Source organism: Equus caballus, chromosome 14 (genome assembly GCF_041296265.1).
Source record: "Equus caballus isolate H_3958 breed thoroughbred chromosome 14, TB-T2T, whole genome shotgun sequence".
Classification (NCBI taxonomy): Eukaryota; Metazoa; Chordata; class Mammalia; order Perissodactyla; family Equidae; genus Equus; species Equus caballus.
The window spans coordinates 65,460,612-65,483,571 of NC_091697.1; the positions used below are offsets into that span (position 1 = coordinate 65,460,612).

Sequence of the window (22,960 nt, forward strand, 5' to 3'; positions counted from 1 at the left end):
TAAAAATAAGATATTCTCTTAGCCAACGTGACGGCTCATCACCTAGTCAGTTTTCTATAATAATATACACTTTACAATATGGTGCTAACGAGACACAAGGGAGCGTTTCAGTCATCTATTACAGTGTCAAAATGGAGACTAAATATACCGCATTCAAAGAAAAGATGCCAATTAAACGTATCCTCCCTACAGTCAGTGCTCCAGTACCACACAATAGTGTGAGCTGCACCCTTGTTATCCAATATGAGAGTCTCGTGTTCTACCACATTCAGTTTCTCTCTCTCCTTTTTCAGTGTTAACCCCGAGCATATTGTCATAACTACTACAAGCCTTGGCAGGGGGATTGCCAGATCATGGAATGCTGAGACCTAGAGCCCAGGCACAGGCACAGGAACAGAGGAAAAAGCAGAACACTTATAACACAAGAGGAAGCATAACATGTCAGATGAATATGTTTGGAGTCTGTCACAATTAAATTGAAATCTTTACTCATTAGCTGTCTGACTTCATGCAAATAATTAATTTTTCCAAGCCTGGATTTCCTGTTATTAAAATGGGGATATTAATCCTACCTCATTGGGAGGATGTGAGGATTAAACGGGATAATGTTTGTAAAGGGTTTGGCCCAGAGCCTGACACATAATAGGAGCCGAATAAATGTTAATTCTATCCCTGGGCCTCACGTTAAAGATGTCCTATTGAGAAGTCAGTTTTCAGTCTTCTTGCTCCTCTGAATGCTTTAAGAGTTTTTGTCTTTGTTTTCAACAGTTTAGCTAGAGGTACCTGGTTGTGTTTTCCTTTGTGTTCAAAGGAAGTGCCTTCAGGTCCCTGAATTAACTGAATATGTGGCTTGAAGTCTTTCATCTGCCCTGAAAAATTCTCAGCTGTTATCTATTTAAAGATTGCTTCTAGCCCATTCTCTTTCTCTTTTGCCTCTAGAATTCCAATTATACCTATGTTAGTCTTCATTGCTGAGCCCAGTATCACTATGTCTCTTTCTATATTTTCAATTCTTTTTTTAATTCTACGCTTCAGCCTGACTAAATCCCTCTTCAGCTGTATCAAATTTTCTGATAAACTCCTATATTACATTCTTTCTTCTAATACACAGAAAAGTTGAAAGAATTTTCCATGGGACATCTACATATCCACCAACTGGATTCTACCATTACTATCATATTATTCTTGCATTATCACATATCTACCTATCTATCTCTCTATCCATTCATCAATCCATCTTACTCTTTAATGCACTTCAGATTAAAATTTAGACATCAGTACACTTTCTTCTAAATATCTCAGCATGCATACCATTAGCTAGAGCTCAGTATTTATTTATAGTTTATATTTTGTTTAAGGTAGAATTTAAATACAATGAAACGCACAAATTATAAACATTCATTTGCTGAGTTTTGATAAATGCAAACAGTCATGTAACCCAACCCCCATCAAGATGTAGAACATTATCATCATCCCAAAAAGCTTCCTGATGCCCCTTCCCAGTCAGTCCCAATTTGCATACCATAAGCAAGCACTATTCTGAGCTTTTTCCCACCATAGATAGTTTTGCCTGTTTTAGAACTTCATATAAAGTGAATCATATAGTATGTATCTTTCATGTAAGGCTTTTTAACTCAGTTTTTGAGATTCACCTATCTATTTATCTGTATCATCTTTCTTTTATTATTACTATTTTTTTTGAGGAAGATTAGCTCTGTGCTAACATCTGTTGCCAATCCTCCTCTTTTTTTTTTTTTTTTTTTTGCTGAGGAAGATTGGCCCTGAGCTAACATCCATGCCCATCTTCCTCTAATATATGTGGGATGCTGGCCACAGTATGGCTTGATAAGTGGCACATAGGTCTGCACCTTGGATCCAAACTGGTGAACCCTGGGCCACTGAAGTGGAATGTGCTAACTTAACCACTGGGCCACTGGGCCAGCCCCCTATATCATCTTTTGAGATTAACTATATTAGTATTTATATTAATTTCCTAGGGTGGCTGTAAAAAAGTATCAGAAACTGAGTGATTTAAAATAACATACTGTGCAAGGAGTTAGGGGCTGGCTCTTCCAGCTACAATAACTTCTCCAGCTGCAACACAGACCTGGGCAGATTGTCCCCATTACCAGCTCAAGTGACAAACCCCTCAAAGCTCCTTTGGAACAGAACCAACTTATTTCTGAAACTTATTCTTTCCCCCTCAAAAATCATAAACAACTCAATCTCATCAAAGCTGTGCCCCTCGGTAGAGGGCCTCCAAACTTGGGTGGTGGGTGGAGAACAAGGTGGGCGGGGTGCTCATTGTGTCTAACTGCCACAGGGACGGTGAGCACCTCCCTGGGGCAGGGGATGGGCCCTTTTGGCTTCTGCCAAATCCTCAGGAAGGATGCTGGAGAAGAAATGACTGGCCCAGGAACAGCCACCTTCCTGCCCTCTGAGGGTCTCATGGCCGGTCCCACTAGGCCCCTGGGGTGGGGGATCGGGTAGTTTGGCAAGTCCACCAAGTATGGTAAGTGCTTTGCTTCTGAGAGTCCAGTGGAGAACATGGAGCCACCTGGCCCAAAGGGTGCTTCCTCAGCTCCCTGATGCGCAGGGAAGAGCCACCAGAAGCTAAAACTGAAAACAAAAAGTCTCCTTGCAATTGCGTCACTAGCATTGATCCTAATCTGGAGTTGTGTTGGCTTGTTTAAACTTCATTTCTGGAAGCTTCTCACACCTCCCAGGTCCACCATTAAGATTTGAGAGACAAACTCTGGAAAGTGTATTTTTTGGTACTCCTTTGAAAGAATCTTTAAAAAACAAACCGAAAAACCCCAATGACCACATTTTCTTTAAATGAAAACTCTTAGAACACAGGCAGTGTGACCCTGATGGTGTCAGAGCTGGCTCGGACAGAACCTGCACCTCTGCTGCCCTGCATGGCTGCCACCAGACAGGAGCTGCTCAGGCACAGAAGCGTGAAGGTTTTTCCTGCTAAAATGTAGTCCCTTTTCAATAAAAGAGAGAAAGAGAGAAAAGAACATAGGAAAGGGCTACGCTGAGATGAAGGTCTTCCTCCCTCTGCCCTGGTCTCAGACCCAGGTGTGGACACGGTGACACTGGGCCTCCTTGCCTAGCAGGGCTGGCAGGCGGGCCATCTTCTGCTGCCAGCACCCTCTCCCGCTCTCCCTTCTCCTTGTCCTCACCGCCATATGCCAGCGGTGGGGGCTCCCTCTGTCTAAGGCTCCTCTCTCCCTCGGGTGCTCCTCTCCTTCTCCTGATGCTCACAGTGCTGCTTCAGTTTTAGCAGTGGGAAACAGGTATCCAGTTATTTTTATTTTTTATTACTCAGAATAAGAGGCTGATGGACTAAGTCACCTTCTGGTCCTGGGACAATCCCATCACTCTGCCATGCTGGTATACCTGCTGCCCCTGGTACGTGGAGTCTTGTGACAGCTTCATTTTGATTTGTGACTTAAACTCATCACCAATACCTTGGGCTGGGAGAGGCCGGGCTAGCTCATCCAGCAGGGCTAGTTCATGGAGATGTAGCCTGGCATCAGGGGGCCCTGTGAAAACAGCTGTGACACCAAGTCCTGGCTGAACTGGCTGTTGGAGAGATTCCTCTGGCTGGGCCCAGGATGCTCAAAGTTGTTCTTCTGGCATCTCCCACAACCAGTTTTGCCTTTTGGGGTGTCCTGGCCTGTTGCTGGCCCTGTTAGCTTGTCCAAAATATCCCAGTGGTGGCATGGGTGACATGAGCAGGTTGAAGGGGATGGGGAGTGCTCACGGCGGCCACATGGCTGGGCCCAGCACTCATCGTGCCCACTGATTGTGGGTCTGGAAGTAGTGTTCAAGGGCCAGCCCTGGATGCTCTGATCATAGACAGATCCTGGGATAATGGCCTCCTGGGGTCATACGTGGCTGTTGTCATGAAGAGGGCTCCCAGATTGATGGTGTTGACCAGCACCCTGGGCTTGCTGAACTGCATGGGGCTCTCCCACAGGCTATTCAGGGGTTCCTTCACCAGCACCTTCTGCTCCTTGTAGTAGTTCAGCAGGTGGTTCCTGGGCAGGGCCTTTGGGTTGCCCACAATAATGACTCCATATTGTGCTCTGGTCAGGGCCACATTAAACTGCCTGGGGTTGTTTAAAAACCCAATGCCTTGGTGCTCATTTGCCCACATGCAGGAGAGGATGACAAAGTCCTTCTCATGCTCCTGGAACGTGTCCATGCTGGCGATCTCCACCTCCTGGTAGAGCTTGGTGTACAGGGAGCCAATGAAGTGCATGTACTGCACCAGGTAGGAGCGCCAACCCTCATAGGGCATGATGATGTCAATCTGGTCTGGCTTGGCACCTGCTTTCAGTAACTTCATGGCGATCTCCATGTTGGCAGCTTCCATCCTGTTCAGGTAGGAGGTCCCCAAGCTGGCCATCTCCTCCTCACCCTGGGTCACGTAGATCATCAGTTTATCAGGTTGGGGCTACTGAAAGTCAGACCCCTTCACACAATCTGCTGCAGTGATGCTGTTCTGAAGGGAGCCCTCATAGAAGATGATGGGTGGGAAGGTGCTTAGCATAGCGTGCATCCGATACTGGACCTAGAGGCAGATGAGGCGGATGGCATGGATGCCCAACACCACCAGGTGCTCAAAGAGTGACTGGGACAGCGCAGCCCTGGCAGCCTTTTTGCGCATCACCATGAGGCCTAGCTGGCAGTGGTTGCCCACGAGGATCAGCTGCTTGGCTCTGAGGACCACAGGGACCACGCACTCTGGCTCGGCAGCCTGAGTACTTCTCTCAATTAAAATGGAGCAGAACTGCATCTTGGCGAACCTTGGGTCATCTGCACCCAGCCACGTGCAGCAGATGACATCTGCTTTGATGAGCTGCTCTCTCTTGGCAGTGTGCTTTAGGGCCGGGTACTGCTTCTTGTCTGCAGATGACAGCTCCCTAGTCTCATCCTTCAGCTGCAGCAGCAGCTTCTGGCATGCCATCTATCAATGTTCCTGATCCGTTTCTGCAGGGCCAGGAAGGACACCAGGGAGTCGATGGTCTTGCGGCTTTTGGTGCTGATCTTCTCAATCAACTGATCCATGGTTCTGTTACTGGGAACACAAACTAGCACGGGCCTGTTGCCTTGCTGAGGTAGGTGGTAGATGATGGTGGCCAAGGTCACCATCTTCCCTGTGCCCAGTGGTCCCTGGATCAGGTTCAGTGGTCTCTGCAGCAGTCTTCGCAGCGTAAACCTGAGAGTGGTTGAGGTCGGGGAGCTCTTGTGACCTGAAGTGCTTAGGCAGCCGGCACTCGATGATCACATCCTTCACCTTGAGGCTGAGCAATTTGTAGTAGATGTAGCCTGACATGGAGGTCTCGTCCATAGCAAGCATTTCCAATGCACATAGCATCCTATCGAGTGAGGATGACTTCCACATGAAGTCCACCTGGAAGTTATGAGTCACCTCCATGAGGGCGCCCACACTGCTCTGCAGCTCAATGGCAATCTCATCACCATAATTATCAGGGGCCTTGATGATGTGGCCGATCCCTTTCCATAGGGGGCCAGGTCCCCTTTGTACCACCGGCATATCTCATCCCCCTGCATGAGCTGCATGTCTCTTAACCAAATTATGACTAAATCCTCATTACCAGAGTCCGTCTTGGGAAAGTGAAGTAGGGGATTCTCTTCTAGTTAAGACCCAGGTCCCACCTGATCGTGATGTTACCTTAAGTCTGGGTACTTATCGTAGTTGACCTCTAGATTGACTAGAGGGCCAAATATGTTCTGGTACCGGTACGAGTCCTGGAACAGCAGGAGGATGTGCTATGGCTCCTCGTCTGCCATCCCTCCCCCATTCTTCTCCAGGTCCTCTAAGGTGTGGAAGGATTTTCCTTCCAGAGCTCCTGCAGCTTGATGATCTGCTGAGCCCCCAGCTGTTCCTGCTCAGAAGGGATCTTGACCAGCCAGGCCAGGAAGCAGTCCTAGATCAGAGGCTGCAACTGCCAGCTATCCCCATTGATGCCCCCAAAGCTGCTCTGAGTGGCGCAGCAGCACCATGACCCAGTTGGCCTTGTCAGGAACAAAGCAAGAAGGAAGACGTAGCTGAAGCTGCAGTTTTAGCACTTTAGACCCCTCTTTCCCAGGGGCCCATCCTTGTACAGAGTCACCTCTTTGCATTTTGCCCTCATAAAGTGATTTACAATGTGGCTACCAGAAGTATTTTGACATCCCTTATAGAACTTCTTTTTGCTGGTATTTATTACAGTAAACCACGCAACCAGCATCGTGTATTCCACAGAAACTGCAGGCATATACTATGGAGATCCTTCCTGGAATAGGTATCTTCTTCATCTTCTTGGAAGTTCAACTCCTCCAACAACTGGCTGGTCTTGGCCACACTCTGGTCCATGGCCACATGCTGCAGGATGCTCTAGTCTCCTGACCTGCAGAACCAGCTGTCTGGCTGCAGAGCTCACTCTGACCCGGCCTCCTTCGATGCCACCTCTGAGGTTGCTGGGGGGCTTCTGCATCTGGCTGGGGAGGGTGAAGTTGGTGAAGTCGAACTTGGAGCCCTGCTGTGCGGGTCAAGCAGCTCGGCTGCCTTGGATGTCCAGGAAGCTGAATGCCCACTATCTGGGCCAGTAGCCTCCATGCTCATGGTGCCGCCCCATAGGGCCCTCAGGCCAGTGCTGCGCCACACTCAAGTCTGCCACCATGATGAGGTGGAGGCGTGGCTCCTGCACTCCTGGACAGAACTGAGATGCCTGCCGCAGCGTGACCTGGACCAAAAGACACGTGCAGGGAGCCCGTGCCGTTCTCCTAGGAGTCGTCCTCCCTCACAGTCCCCAGAAGGAAGCACTAACACCGCCCCCTGTCATAAGTAGTTTTAATTTTGCCTTTTTTAGCAGATGTGAGGTGGCTTCTATTGCTTTCTTGATTTCAGATATTATTTTTTAGTTTTAGCTTTAGAATTTCCATCTTATTATTTTGATATAAATTCCAGTTTTCTGGTTAATTTCTCCATCTTGTCATTGTGGAAATTAATAAAAGAAACTTTAACTAAATTAGGGTCGGGAAGGCCTATAGGGGGAGCTCTCATGCCCTATCATACAACCTCAATTACACCAAATAAGAAGAGGGGGAACCTTGCATCTTCCACAGGAAGTAAAACTGCTTTACTGCTGAAGGAAGATTTCTCTCCCTACCTGGCAACTGCCTAGCCAATGAGAAACTCCACAGCTTAGCCAATGAGAACCTGTTGTGGCCCTGAACTGTTACTTTCCCCCAATACATTTTCCTTTAGAAAAGCCCTTCCCAACTTTCCCTTTTTCTCTATAAAAGCAGCTCCCCTTCTTTGTTTGCTGGATTTGCCTGTGGTTTGCCATAGCATGCATGTTCCAAATTGCAATTCTTTTGGCCATTCCTGAATGAACCCAGTTTGAGACAAGATAACAGGCAAATTTACTTTTTAAGTTGACATCATCCATTACCTTTAATATATTAATCACAGTTATTTTAAAGTCTGTGTTTGAAAACTGGTGTCTAGATTGCTTGTGCATCAGTTTCTATTGCTTTTTTTATCTTTTATTTTGTATATGCGGTAAATTTTTTATTGAATTATGGAAATTATGTATAAAAATTATAGAGGTTCTTGAAAATATTATCTTTCTCCAGAGAGAATTTTTTAGCTTCTGGCAGGCAATTAGAGTATGCATGGATTACTTAAATTCAGACAGACTGAGCTGATTCACAGCTGGGTTTCAGTCTTTGTAAGGCTGGTCTATTTCTAGTTTAACCTCACTCTTAGACTGTAGCTCTTCTGGTGTTCAATTGAATACTTGGGGTTTTTTCAGAACCTCATCCTTTAGGTAGTCCTTTAATTCCATTTTTAATCTCCCTAGAACCATGAATCTGACAAAAATCCTACATAGTTTCTCAAACACATAGCAGCTACTTTCTGCTCTCTTTCTATACTTCTTGACCTACACTACTTACAAATCGCAAAATGCCTCAAGGACAAAAGAGGCTCAGACTGTTGGGCTCAATTCTTTGAACTCTTCTCTCAAGAATCTAGGTCCTGGCTTCCTTGGTGCCCTTGAAATCTCATTTTAGTCTTCCCAGACTCATGAGATTGCTGAAGTTCTTTAAAAGACTATTGACTGTTTCAAGCAAAAACAGTAATAATGGATTGTGGGGTTTATAAAATATGTTGAATTAAAATATATGACTAGAGGGGCCGGCCCTGTGGCTGAGTGGTTGAGTTCACACGCTCCACTTGGGTGGCCCAGGGTTTCACTGGTTCGGATCCTGGGCACAGATGTGGCACTGTTCCTTGGGCCATACTGAGGTGGTATCCCACATGCCACAACTAGAAGGACCCACAACTAAAATATACAACTATTTACTGGGGGGATTTGGGGAGAAAAAGCAGGAAGAAAAAAAAAGATTGGCAACAGGTGTTAGCTCAGGTGCCAATCTTTAGAAAAAACATATATGACTAGAACACAAAGAATTGAGTGGGAATTAAATGAAATTATACTATTATATATTTCTTGGGTTGTTCTTTAAGTAGCATAATATTATTTGAATTGAGACTGTGATAAGTTAAGTGTGCATATTTCAATCTTTAGGGTAACCACTAAAACACACACACACACAGGTGACAGACACACACAGAAAGAAGTATTTCTAAAAAGTCAATAAAGTAGATAAAATTGAATCCAAAAATACTCAATAAATCCCAAAGACAATAAGAATAAATGAACAATGGAACAAACAACAGATGGGACAAATAGAAAATAAATGCCAAGATAGTAGAATTAAACTGATCAGAACAAAACCATAATTACATTAAATGTAAATGGACTAAACACTAAAGACTGGTTAAAAAAAAGCAAGACCTATCTACATGTTGTTTACAAGATACATTCTATAATATCTAAAAATACAAACAAGCTAAATTTAAAAGAGTGGGAAAAGATATACCACAAAAACACTAAGTACAAGTAAGCTGGTGATAAAGTGAAATGTAAGTCTATTCTATTACACAGCAATTCCATTTCTAGGTTTTAAGCCAAGAGAAATGAAAACATATGTCCACAGAAACATGTATACAAGAATGATAATAGCAGACTTTATTCATAATAGTCAAAATTTGAAAACAATCTAAAGGCCCATTCATACAAAAATGGATAAAGAAATTGTTGTACAGTGAAATACTACTTAACAATAAAGAAGATTGAACTTTTGATTAATGCAACCGCATGGATAAATCTCAAAAATATTGTGTGTGTGAAAAGATGCAAAAGAGTACTTATGTATGACTTCATTTTATATGAATTCTAAGAACAGACAAATCTATTTCCCATTAATGGAAATCAGAAACTGATTACCTCTGGGAGAAAGCAGACTAACTGGAGAGGGTAAATGAGGAAAATTTAGGGGGTAATGAAAATGTTCTGTATATTAATTTGAGTGGTTGTTACATGGAGGTATACAATTGTCAAAATCATGGAACTACACACTTAAGATATGTGCATTTTATTTTATGTAACTTAGACCTCAATAAAAAGTTTAAAGTGCAGCATCACTTAAAAGTCTGGACTGAGACATTATTTTGTTTTTCTCTACAACAGATGATAATAGCTAAATACCACTTGTAGAAAAAAAAGAAAGAAAGAAAATAATGATTCCAAAGGTAGAGCTCGGCTTTCTGCCATTTTATTTTAGTGGATCAATTAGCAACATATAACTGAATATGTACTTGAAACTATTGAAAAATTCAGTAGATCAGTGAATTACTTCTTCCAATGATGATGGTTTTCACAGAACTCTTAATTTTAGGTCCAGTGCACATCTCATAATATGTGTCCAAAATATTGAATAAATAAGAAATGGAAAGGGTTTGGGTTTAAAGAATAGCGTGTTTTGTGCTTTGAGTAGTACATCAACACTATATAAAACATTAAATAAGGGAGTCATCTACTCAGACTAAAATGGCAGGTATTCACAATTGCTTTATAATTTGAACGGAAAAAAAAAACTTAACTCGAGCCTTCTGGTCAAAAAGAATTTAAGACAATATTATACATATTTTCAAAGATTTAAGGCAAAGATGGATATAATGCATGAGCAGAAAGGGGTTTACAGTAGAGAAATGGAAACTAAAAGAGGACCAAATGGAAATTTGAGAAATAGGATGAAAAATTCACTGGAGGTCATAACAACCTATTGGTCAATGAGAAAGGTCAGTGAACCTGCAGATGAGTCAATAGAAACAAGCCAAACCAAAGCCCAGAGTGAACAAAATAGGAAGAGCTGTATTGACCTCTTTATTGTGGGATAACATCAAGACATCAAATACACAATGAATTGGAATTATAAGAGGGAGAGAAAAAAATTGCATTAGAGAAAAATATTTGGAGAAAAAATGGTCAAGCATTTTTCAAAATTAAAAAACAATTTATGAAAGCTTAATTACTTGTTGAATATAAAAGCTTGGTGTGACTTGCAAAATGAATTTTCTTCCAACAAGCTGATTGGCCATTTCCAAGTTACGATTTTAAACTTTACTGAGATATAATGGAAAAATCAACAAACATACTTAAAGAGTACAATTTGATAAGTTTTGATGTACTAATATATCCCCCAAATTTACTTACGCCCATTTGTAATTCCTCAGGATGATCCCTCTCCTTGGTCCCAAACAACCAGTGATCTGAATTCTGTCATTAACGGTTAGCAGGCATTTTCTAGAATTTCATATAAATGGAATAACTCGATATATACTTCTTTTGTATTTCACTCAGCATATTTATTTAGAGATTCATTCATGTTGTTTTGTCTGTCAATAGTTTATTCTTTTATTTTTTTTTGAGGAAGTTTAGTCCTGAGCTACCATCTGCTGCCAATCATCCTCTCTTTGCTGAGGAAGATTGGCCCTGAGCCAACATCTGTGCCCATCCTCCTCCATTTCATATTTGGGATGCCTGCCACAGCACAGCTTGATAAGCGGTGCATTGATCCATGCCCAGGATCCAAACCAGCAAACCCTGGGCTGTTAAAGTGCAGCAGGCAAACCCAACCACTGTGCCACCAGGCTGGCCCCAGTAGTTCATTCTTTTTTATTGCTAAGTAATATAGTTCTCTTTAATGGATTACTAAAACTGGTAAAACTAAGCTATGGTGAGAGAAAAGTGATTGCCTCAAGTGGAAGGGTAAGGAGATTGATTAGGAAGGGCCCTGAGGGAAGTTTCTGTGGTATGGCTGCTGTTTATAGGGTGCACGCATTTGTCAAAACCTATTGGACTATATTCTTAAGATATGTGCATTTCACTGTGTGTAATTTACACCTCATGAAAAGGAAAGAAAAGGCATGGTATGGGAAATGACCAGGTATACTGCCCGTTTGCCCTCCTAGTTTGTTGATATTCTCATGTACTTGAGTCAATGATTTATTTTTAATGTTTCTGGTTATCCAGAAGTACTATCTTTAGACATATTTTTAAAGCATTTTGTTATGACTTAACTCTTTTGTGAAGACGAATTTAAGAAAAGTACATTTTATGACAGGCTTTATGAAAACACTCTAACTAAATGGACTATGTCCCCAAGTTGTCTTTATGGAAATAAAATCTGTGCCCCAAACTGAGTGTACCTATGATAATGCCCAATATGTTGTATATTAGAATGGAGCTGCTAATATTAAAGCCTCATTTTTATAATTTTTTCTTTATCAATAAAATAAAAGATCATGCATCCCTTATATCACAGACTTACATTTTGTTATAAAAATTGAGGTATTATTCAAACTAACTTGCAGCTCGAATAATTTCAATTAAATAGCATATTTTTAGTGAATGACAAATGATTGAAGTCTAGGCTTTCATTCATTCATTCAGACATTTATTAACTACTTACTGTAAGAGTAGGTGTAAGATTTTATGTACTTTACCTATTCCTGGATATCTTTGGTCCTTTCAATAGTAAACATTAACTTATATAGAAAAGTGATGACCACATTTATTAAATGGTTTGGTATATGTAACTCAATATTAGGCTGTATATAATTAAGCTACACCCAATATTGGGATATTATTGAATATACTCTATACTCAATGTTATACTCAATATTAAGCTATATATAAGCTAAGTAAAGGGTGTTGGGGTTATGAGAACATACAGGTGCTTGAACCACTGCTTAGAACAGAGCTTTTTCAGAGTATGTTCAGTCTTCTATTTGGTTTAAATACCATTCATTATGGCAGAGCAAAAATGTATAATTTAGTGTCCAAGTGTCTGAAAAACAATTACTCAGCTAGACAGAAAAATCTATAGTGCCCCTGGCTTGGGTTTTGCTTCTGTAGGGTTTGAATCATTATGACTTTCTAGTTAGAACCTCAATCCAGTAATCACCATTTAATTATAATGTATCTCCATACTTGCTCTTCTTACCTCAAAATTCTATCATCTGGTGCTCTGAATCATCCAGAATGGGAACAGGAGCCTCGATACTGAGCTATTCTTGTGCTACTGAAACTTTAACATCACTCTCTCGAATAGAAGGAACTCTCTAGAATCTTCCCTTTGTCCCTAGAAAAATTTCAAACTCTTGGGCCTATCAGGTCTCTGAAGAATGGCCTCTTTCTGTACCCTGACCTTGCTTCTGCTCCTCTCCCTCGTGCTCACTACTTCAGTTGCTGAAGCCTTCTCTCTGACCCCAGGGACTGACAAACTCATTCTCGTGTTCCGGTACTTAGAACATTCTTCCTCAGATCTTCACAAGTCTGGATCTTTCTTATCATTCAGTCTCAGCTTAAATGTTACTTCTTTTTATTTTTTTGCTCAGCTTTACTGAAGTATAATAGACAAAAATTAATATTTAAGGTATACAACATGAAATTTGATATACATAGACATTGTGAAATGAGGACCACAATCAAGCTAATTAACATCCACCATTTAAATAGTTAGCATTTTTTGTATGTATGAGTGATGAAAACATTTAAGATCTACTCTCTTGGCAATTTTTTTTTTTTTTTAAAGATTGGCACCTTAGCTAACAACTGTTGCCAATCTTCTTTTTTCCTTTTTTCCCCCCCTGCTTTTTCTCCCCCATTCTCCCCAGTACATAGTTGTATATTTTAGTTGTGCTTCTTTCTAGTTGTGGCATGTGGGATGCTGCCTCAACGTGGCCTGATGAGCGGTGCCACGTCTGTGCCCAGGATCTGAACCGGTAAAACCCTGGGCCGCCACATCAGAGGGCGAGAACTTAACCACTTAGCCACGGGACCGGCCCCCTCTTGGCAAATTTTAACTACAGGCACCATGCTATCCCCAGAACTTACTTACTCATTCTGCACAACTGAAAGTTTGTACTCTGACCATCATCTCCCCATTTCCCCCACCTCCCAGCCCCTGGCAATCACCATTGTACTCTCTGCTATTATGAGTTTGACTTTATTAGATTCCACATATAAGTGAGATCACGCAGTATTTGTCTTTCTGTGTCTGGCTGATTTTACTTAGCATAATGTCCTCCAGTTTCATCCAGATTGTCGCAAATGGCAGGATCCTTCTTTTTTTTAATGAGGCCTTCCCTGAAATCCCCATGGGATGTGGCCCTTCTTCCTATCCCCAGTCAGTCTTCATACTGTTACCTATAATGAGTTATCGAACTCATAACTCTTATCTATTTGCCTGTTAGTTTACTGGTACATTTTCTGTCTCCCTGTATTGGACTAGAAGCAGGGCTGGCATTGCACAACTCCAGGGGGCCCCTCTTGCATTGTAGTTTGTGGGAGTGGTGCCTCCTGGAGCAAACCTGCCCAGCCTCCCGCAGTGGCCCTCCATAACAGCCAGAGCTTTTGGTAAATGCTGTTATTCCTAGTCCACCAAAACAGTGCCTGGCTCACAGCAGGTGTTCCAAAAATATTTGTTGAAAGATGAACTCTTGAATTTAGTGGTTTTGAGAGGCTAAGAGAGCTAGCGAATTTATTTTAGCCATAACCTTTTCCATTTCTATTGCTCTGCTGATTTCTTGCAGAAAAAACCCCACATTGAAAACAGTGAAAATAACCAGATTTCTAATATAAATTACCAAGAAAAGAATCAATCATTCAATGGAATTGCTTAAGAAAGAAATTGCTTAAGAATGATGTACTCGTTACTGATACTTTAATATTAATGATTACAGGCAAAATGTATTTCTTTATCTTTGTCATTAACATTTGGATCTGTATTTGTGTATTAATCATAAATAACTAATGTGCTATCTGTATGAGATATTACCCATCTTTATAAATCTTTTGGGATAAGATCACTTTGCTAGGTAGATTAGATTTCATAATAATTTATTTGAGTCTTTGAATTGAAAACTATTCCTGATTCTCAAACACTAAATATGTTGATGAAAAATATCACATTTTATTTAAAAGGATGTAGAAAATTTTCTTCCAAAATCTCAAGCAAACACAATAATATAGATAAATGAAGAAAATCTGGATTTGTGAACTAAAATTTAAAAAGACTGGGATTATAGAATTTAAAATATCTTCTCTACCAGGTAGCATGTATTTATTTACTTTTAGTCTAAAGATCTTGCCTAAAATCTTTTCTATTTTCAGTTTTCCGAGAAGTATTTAAAGACTGCAGCATTAGATGTGTTTTCATTTTGACTGATCTTTGGCCTCAGGGTGGAATGGACGTGAGCACTCTGGTCAGAGTAGGTGAATTCGGCCTGGCTGATTAGCAATTGATCCTGCACACATACATTTCATTCCCTGGAATTGATAACAACCACAAAAAAGCCCAAGCCCTTTGCCTTCCAAACCCATCTGCAAAATACAAATGCTGCAGCTAGTGTATTTTCTTTTTAAAAATGGATATTTTATTACACCACAGCATTTCCTCCTTTTTCTCTCTGTGGTATCATTTGAAGTCTGCTTTTTAAAACAGAAGTTGAACAAATGAATCCTTCTGTCCTCACTTTCAGTTGTCAGCGGTGCTTCAGTGTGAGATGAAATGAATTGCCAAGCCCTTTCATCTTCTATAATCAGCTCTGCACAGCTGAGTACACCCTCAGCCCTGCACGCCACCTCTGCCAGCGCTTCTACGCGGAACAGGAAGTCTTTGTCAGTGCCACATTTCCAACGCTCCACACAGGAGTGGGTTTATTTTGGTTTCCTCCTGCCTGTCTTGCTCCCTTGCCTCTTTCACCTCCTTTCTCCCTGCCTGCACAACTAATATGCAATCCATTTTTTTGCAGGAAAGAAGATTTTAGGGAGTAACATTATTTTTTTAAAAGATACATCTGATGTAGGTTTTTTTTTCACCCTGCAACATATTCATGTGCAACATCATTGCTTTAGTCATAGACATAACAAGATTTACAAATCAAAAGCTACTCGGAGGAGCCTTAAACCCTAACTTTACCATGTCAAACTACTTCATTTTTGAAAGCAACACATTTATATTGATGTCACCAAGCCGGGACCTCCACAAAGATTATTCACCACAGACTAGATGTTATCTTTGTAGCACCCACACTGTGTGGGCGTCTGTTAGGAACAGAGCAGAAGATAACAGCTTGATGTAGAGGCCGGACATAAACACTTGCTCGTTTGAGGGGATTTTTTGTTTGTTTATGTGTTTTGCCTTGAACTGATTCCTTTGAAACCTACCCTTCCTCCACACCATGTGATGCTAGTGAGGACATCAGTCACTGATTCCTCCTCCTCCTTTTCCTCCTCTTCCTCCTAGTTGACAGCACTGCTGACACTTGCTGAATGAGTGGTTACCAGGCGTCGGGCACGGTTCAAAATGCCTTACATGTATTAACTCAGTTACTCTGCAACACAATGATGAGATAGGTACAATTTATTGCCTCCATTCTCCAGATGAGGAAACTGAGGCTCAGATTGGCCAAACAATTTGCCTAATGTCACACAGCCAGTAAGTGGTGGAACTGAGATCCAAACCTGGGTAGTGTGTCTCTAGACTTCTGCTCTTCTATACTATCCTCCAGTGGATATGCTCTCAGGGCGGGCAGATGACCTACGCCCCAGCCTCCTGGACACAGAGTTTAGCTCAGGGCTGGGCATGTGGTCCAAGAGGAGGGAGACGGTCCAGGTAGAGAGGTGTGCATGCTGTCTTCCTGCCCTGATTACACAGCTGGCAGGATGGGCCTCTTGGGCTGATAATGGACCGCATGCATGCCCATCATGTGCAAAGACAGAGCTCTAATGATATTTATTGAGTTCTGGTTCAGCTGCCCTTGAATTCAATTTACCTGAGGATGTTTTTGGGTTTTGCTTCAATGTGAGCCAAAAAGTTCCTTTTGTTTGCTCAAGCCAACTACATTTGGATTTCTCTCACTGAGAGAAGAAATGTTATTGAGTGATAGAGGGAGAAAGCAGAATTTCCAAAAATTCCCAAGTCATGCTGGGTGTTCCCCTTCTGCCTGTGCCTGCTATAGCCCCCAGGGCCATATCCAAATACACACTGGCCCTGTGAAAATGATGGGGGCCAGTCAGCTAAGCCACATGCTTATTAAAAATAAAAAGAGACTTTTCGAAATCAGAGGAAATGCTGGGCTGGAAGTGGGTATTGATCTTTTAAATTTGAACTTATAAATTTAAATTTTATTGCCACTGGAAAGGGACTAGAAATGAATTGTTTTCCAGCCACTTTCTGGTGAGCGGCATCAACAACACTTGGAAACCAGTTAGAACAAGAGATCAGAAAAGGCAATTCTCAGGGACGTCTTTCTCTGGAGGGCTGGTGGACACCAACCGAAGAGAAGTTATTCTCCTCAGGGTTTCATTCAAATTAGCTCTTTTCTCAAAACCCAACACTCCCTATTTTTTAATAACTCTATCATAATGCAAATGAGATATAGCGGAAGTATAAAATGAACGTCTCTCATTGTTTCCTCAGAGTGCCCCAACTTGGGATTATGAAGAAGGCCAAAATGATCCCTGTTTGCCTGGGCTTTGCAGAACTGCCTTGCTTTATGGGAGGGAATTGTGTTATGTTCATGCCTTATCTTAGCACCAAACACAGCACCTTGCACACCGCTAATGTTTATGTGATGGTTAATTTTACAGGTCAACTTGACTAGCCATGGAATGGCCAGATTAAACATTGTTAGTGGGTGTGTCTGGGAAGACATTTCCAGATGAGATTAGCATTCAAATTGATGAACTGAGTAAAGCAGATTATCCTCCCCAGTGTGAGTGGGCATTACCCAATCTGTTGAGGGCCTAAAAAACCAAAAGGTAGAAGAAGGAGGAATTTGCCCCTTCCCTCCTGCCTGCCTGCTGGACATCTCATCTTCTCCTGCCCTTGGACTGGTATTTATACCATCAGCTCCCCTGGCTTTTGGACCTTTGGACTTGTGCTGAATTACACCACTGGCTTTCTTTGGTCTCCAGCTTGCAGATGGTAACTCGTGGGACTTCTTAGCCTCCATAATTCTGTAAGCTGATTTCTCATAGTAAATCTCCATATATATATATCCTATTGGTTCTGTTTCTCTGGAGAACCCTAATTAATACAATTTATTACCCACTTCCTACATCAGGACTAAACAGCTTCATGAATATTATTTTGTTTCAACTTATTTTGTCCTATGAGTTGGGTGTTATTATCACCCCCATTTTACAGATGAGGAAACTGAGGCACCGGGCTATTAAGTAACTTTAGCAGTCACTCAGGTGTGAAATGGTAAAGCAAGGGTTTAACCAAGCAGTTAGCTCCCGAGGTCACACTGTTAACCACTGTGTTATGCTGACTCCTCTTGTAGAAGATACCTAATATTTGTTGAATTGAATTGAAATTGTTGCATTTACCATGTGGCTCTGCTAGCAAAGAAAACACGCCTTTTGTGTTATGAAAAGTAAGTTGCACCCCCAGATTATGCGAAGTAGCCACAGTCAAAATCCCTCCATTCTCCTGAGGCTTTGATTGCCTTAAGATGACTCCAGTCTGCAGAATTACTTTACTGTCATCTGCATATTAATTAAATATTTATTAGGAAAATTAATATATTTAAATTTGTTTAAAATTAAGCTGACCACTAATGGCTTTGTTCATCAGTGGAGACTTTATATGTTATTCTACAGCTTAAGAACATTTTAATGGCCAATCAAATTACTCCCTAGATCCTAGCAGTTTTCAGATTTTGAAATTATAGCTGAAGATACTGTTAATCATTCCTAAATTACCAAATGCTCACTATTGACCTCTAAATTATCTAACTGATCTTTACATTTGAGAAAAATAATAAATATGACTTCCCCAGAGGTAGGTTATATAGAGGGCAGGTATACTTTATACACTTGTGTATACATTTAAGACGTAGATTGCTGTAGAATGAAAACCAACTTCATTGTCTCCCTATGGATGTATTTGAATATAAGTCTATATATTTAGCTAATTTTGAGGGAAGAGACCAAAAGATTTTACTATTGTAAAGTTGATTACAATAATGGTATTATTCTAGTGTTTCCCTATATAAATAGATTTTTTATCAAGTTTCCAAAATATTTGTATCTATTTCTATTTTATTTACTTAATGTATCTATTTAGGAACAGATGTTTAATTATGTATTCCTACTGCTAAAATGTGGTAGAACAGTAGGCCTTTGAATAGATCTCTGATCATTTGGAGATTAAACATCAATTAAGACTATTTATCTAAACTCAAATTATTCCATCAAACACTTTCTAGCTACGAGTCATAGTGGGAGAACTGTAAAAAAAGACAGTGATTGTAAAAAGATGTTATGGCCTCTGCGTATAAACATAAAGTACTATATTCTGAACTCTCAGGATGGAGAGGACGATGCTCTTGAATCATGCTTTTCAAATACATTGAAACATATCAACAGCACTGTGCAGTCAGCATTAGCCAAGCTTCCGATCGAGACAGATCCATGCTGATATTGGGGTAATTTGAACACCTACTTTTGGGGACATTTCTATGACTTGTAAAAGTCAGACTAAATATACATTATTTTATCTGGCTAACTATATTTACTGTGAAAATTCCATGGTTATTTTTATAACTCCTTTAAATTCAGTTGACTAAACATTGTAAAATGCGAGTTGTGTGCAAATAATGTGCTTTGTGCAGTGGACGATACAAAGGTCATCAGACATGGACCTTACCTTTAGGGGTTTAATCCAGGGAGAAAGACAGGCAAAAACTTAATCATGAAATGTATATGTGCTATAAAAGGGTGCAAAGTCTGTTAGGAACAAAGCAGAGGCAGAGAGTAATTCTTCTGATTGAGTGAAGGCAGAGTGGCTTCAGGGAAATTGTAGCATTTGAGGTGAACAAAGATTTGGACATGAGAAGATGTGGTGATGAGGACATCCCGTGAATGAGATATCTTTTCATATGAACTCTAAAAATCTTGTAGAGATTAGGAGGGGGTACATAGTGTACAGGTTAATGAGTCCAGACTAATGTAGGAAGCTCATACCAGCAATTTCCGTTTGTGTGATCTTAATTCCAACATCTACTATTTGGCTTCTTCCTGTGACTTCTTTAAATCACAGTAAATACACATTGTTGTACTTGGCTTACTAATGTCTCTAAGGCTCCTCTTATATACAAAACAGAGGAGAAACACTTAGTAAGGATCACCCTGAAGCAGCCTGCCATTATTAATTCACAGCCTAGGCCTTGCTCTTGTCCCAAGGGCTGTCCTGCCATTCCTTGCAGACATAACTCAATAAGGCAGGGGCAGCTTTCAGTTTAGTTGTTAGCACCATGGGAGTGGCTAAAATTGGAGTCTCACAGCTTGAGACCCTCACTCCTTGAGACCTGAGCTGGATACAGTCCAAGCTTCCAAATCCAGGATTATTCGCTTCAAACTCACCAAGTCTCCTGCCCTAACTGGCTGAGGTACACTAGTGCGTCAGTAGATGAAGATGTAGCGCCCACTTTGACACTGTCTTAACTTAGCCAAGAAGCCCAGCATTTTTATGTAACCTATGGCTATTAATCTACAACTGTAAATACCCATTCGGTTATTACAGTACTAATTGAATTTAATTTCTTATGAATGAGAAACTCTGGGTATAAAAATTGAAATAATTTCTAGAGTGTTGGCCAGGTGCAGCCAGATTGTTTGATCTTGATCACTGCCATCTCCCTGGCCCTTTAATCCTCCCAGTTTTAGGCCCATCAAGAATCAGTAATCTTGTGGCTGGCTGCATGGCCGAGTGGTTAAGTTTGTGCGCTCCACTTCAACCGCCCGGAATTCTCTGGTTCAGATCCTGGGCGTGGACCTAGAACCACTCATCAAGCTGTGCTGTGGTGGCATCCCACATAAAAGAATTAGAATGAGTTACAATTAGGATATATGACTATGTACTGGGGCTTTGGGGAGAAAAAAAGAAAAAAAAAAACAGGGGAAGATTGGCAACAGATGTTAGCTCAGGGCCAGTCTTCCTCACCAAAAAACATAAAAAAAAAAAGGAATCAGTAATCTTGGAGAAGTTTTCTGTACAATCCAGTGTTAGAATTGTGTTATTAAGTTTCTTACATAAACAACTATTACATTATTAAAACAATTGTTTCAATGACGAAAGAGGGGATTTCAGTCTTATAATTATTACATTTTTTCCACTGTAATGCCTTTAATAGTAAGTTATTTTTATCTCTAGAAGTGAATTTTGTTATTGCCATCTAAAATAATACTTTGGTTCATCAAAATGGACAGAACACACCCCTGAATGCTTCCTCATTCATCCTTTATATGACTTCTCAGAAATCTCTTGGTTTTCTTGGTCATTTTTGAATTTGACCTTACAATTCTGCTTGTAGCTCAGTTCACCACAGACAAAGATTAACAAAGAGTCAAAGAGGCTGTTGCCAATAGAGCAGTCCACGCTCAAACAATGGAGTAGTATGTTCTTGATTTCATGAAATACATTTTGCTACTCCGGTGGGGCTAGATCCAGATGGGAAAACTGTAGCATTCAAATCCTGTTATGCATAAGAATCATTAGGATGTTTGTCAAACATGTAGATTCCTGGCTTCAGCCCTAACATAACCAATACAGTAGATTTGGGTGGGAAGCAGGAATCTGCATTTTAACTTTTTATGACTTTCTCAGATGGTTCCGGTACAGTTGGTTCGCAGAACATTTTGATGAAAAAATGCAAAAGTGGCTATTCCTAAGTAATTAGGCCCTTTATATCTAGTTTGAGTTTTTAATTAAATTAATGCTATAGGAGAAGAGCAATGTTGACTTTTATGTCTTATCATGCAGATCTAAAACTGCATTTGAGTGAAACAAAGTGCCCACAGCGTCCTGTGATTTGTCCTTTCAATGACTTTATGAACCAATCACAAGCCCTTTGAATAGGGACCACACTTTAAGAATAATTTTTCTCAGCTATCTTAAAATTATGGCAGAATGCCCAGAAACTGATATTTAACAACCATGGAAATATATCTACTTGAAATCTTACAAGTGAAAACAACTTTGGAAGCCAGTTCCCACTTCAGTATTTGGCACTGGATAAAAGTTTCGCATCCACATCGAAGATCCGCATTCAAAGAGAGAGATGCTTCAATCTTCCTGTTCATTTCATTTACCTAAAAATAACAGCAAAAGAATGTGCAGCTGATGTTGATCCATGGCCACATTTGATTTGTTTACACTCTGCCTTGGCTGTGCCCATTATCACGTCTACAGCCTTTGGACATACTTAGAGGAGCCAAATAGATTACAATCTAATTATAGAGAAGTATAAAAACAAAAATCTCTGCAAACAAATACTGAAATATTTTAAAGTCAACAGAAGCTAGAATTACTCAAATTTAAAAGCAGCAAATGAGTAAGCAAGTACATATGAAATTATAAAATAACATAACCTCAGGTGATTCTTACGTTTCATTTTTATATTCTTAAAATTTATTTATTGCAGTAAAATTGGCATACAATAAACTGCACAAATTTAAATTATATAATTGTATAAGTTTTGACATATGTGTATGCCTGTGACACTACTACCACAATTGAAGTAGTGAACATATCCATCATTTCCATAGGTTTCTTTGCTCCATTTTGTAATCTCTCCCCATCCTCCCTGTCCTCTGTTCATCCTCAAGCAGCCACTAATCTAGTTTCTGTCTCTCCACTTTAGTTTATATTTCCTAAAATTTTATATAAATGGAATCATACAATATGTACTCTTTTTTTGTCTGACTTTTTATGCAGCATACTTACTTTTAGATTCATCCATGTTGGTGTACATATCACTTGTATGCAATACTACACTTTGATTTCTCTTATCTCAAGCTTTATGCCGTTCTTGTCATACAGTTTACTTTTACATGTTATAAAACTCATTATTTTTATCTTTGTTTAAGTAGCTATCTGCCACAAGATTTAAATGATAAGAAAAAAGTATAATTTACCCATTCCAGATTTTTAAAATTTCCCTTGAGTCTTCCTATTTGACCCACAGATTATTTAGAAGTGTGTGGCTTAGTTTTCCAGTGTTTAAAGATTTTTCTATTATCTTTCTGTTACTGATTTCTAGTTTTATTCCATTGTCATTGGGGAATGTACTCTGCATTATTTCAATTCTTTTACACTTGAGGTCAGGATATGGTCTATCTTCTATATTCTGTGGAACTTGAAAAGCATGTGTAATCTGCTCTTGTTGAGTGTAGCATTCTGTGAATGTTGATTAGATCCTGTTCTTTGGCGTTGTTGCGTTCTTCTATATCCTTGCTGATTTTCGGTGTAGCTGCTCTATTAATTGTTAAGAGAGAGGTGTTGAAGTATTCGTTGTGGGTTTAACTATTTCTCCTTTCAGTTTTGTCAGTTTTGGTTCATATATTTTGCGGCTCTGTTGTTTGATACATACACATTTAAGATTGCTATGTCTTCTTGGTAGATTGACCCTTTTATCATTATATAATGTTCCCCTTTGGGTGTGGTGATTTTC

General features: G+C 40.4%; 1 pseudogene; it reads right to left on the reverse strand.

The window, feature by feature from the left end:
• Positions 1-3,351: 3,351 nt before the first annotated feature.
• LOC100073083 (regulator of nonsense transcripts 1-like) lies at positions 3,352-6,643 on the reverse strand (annotated as a pseudogene).
• Positions 6,644-22,960: the final 16,317 nt, after the last annotated feature.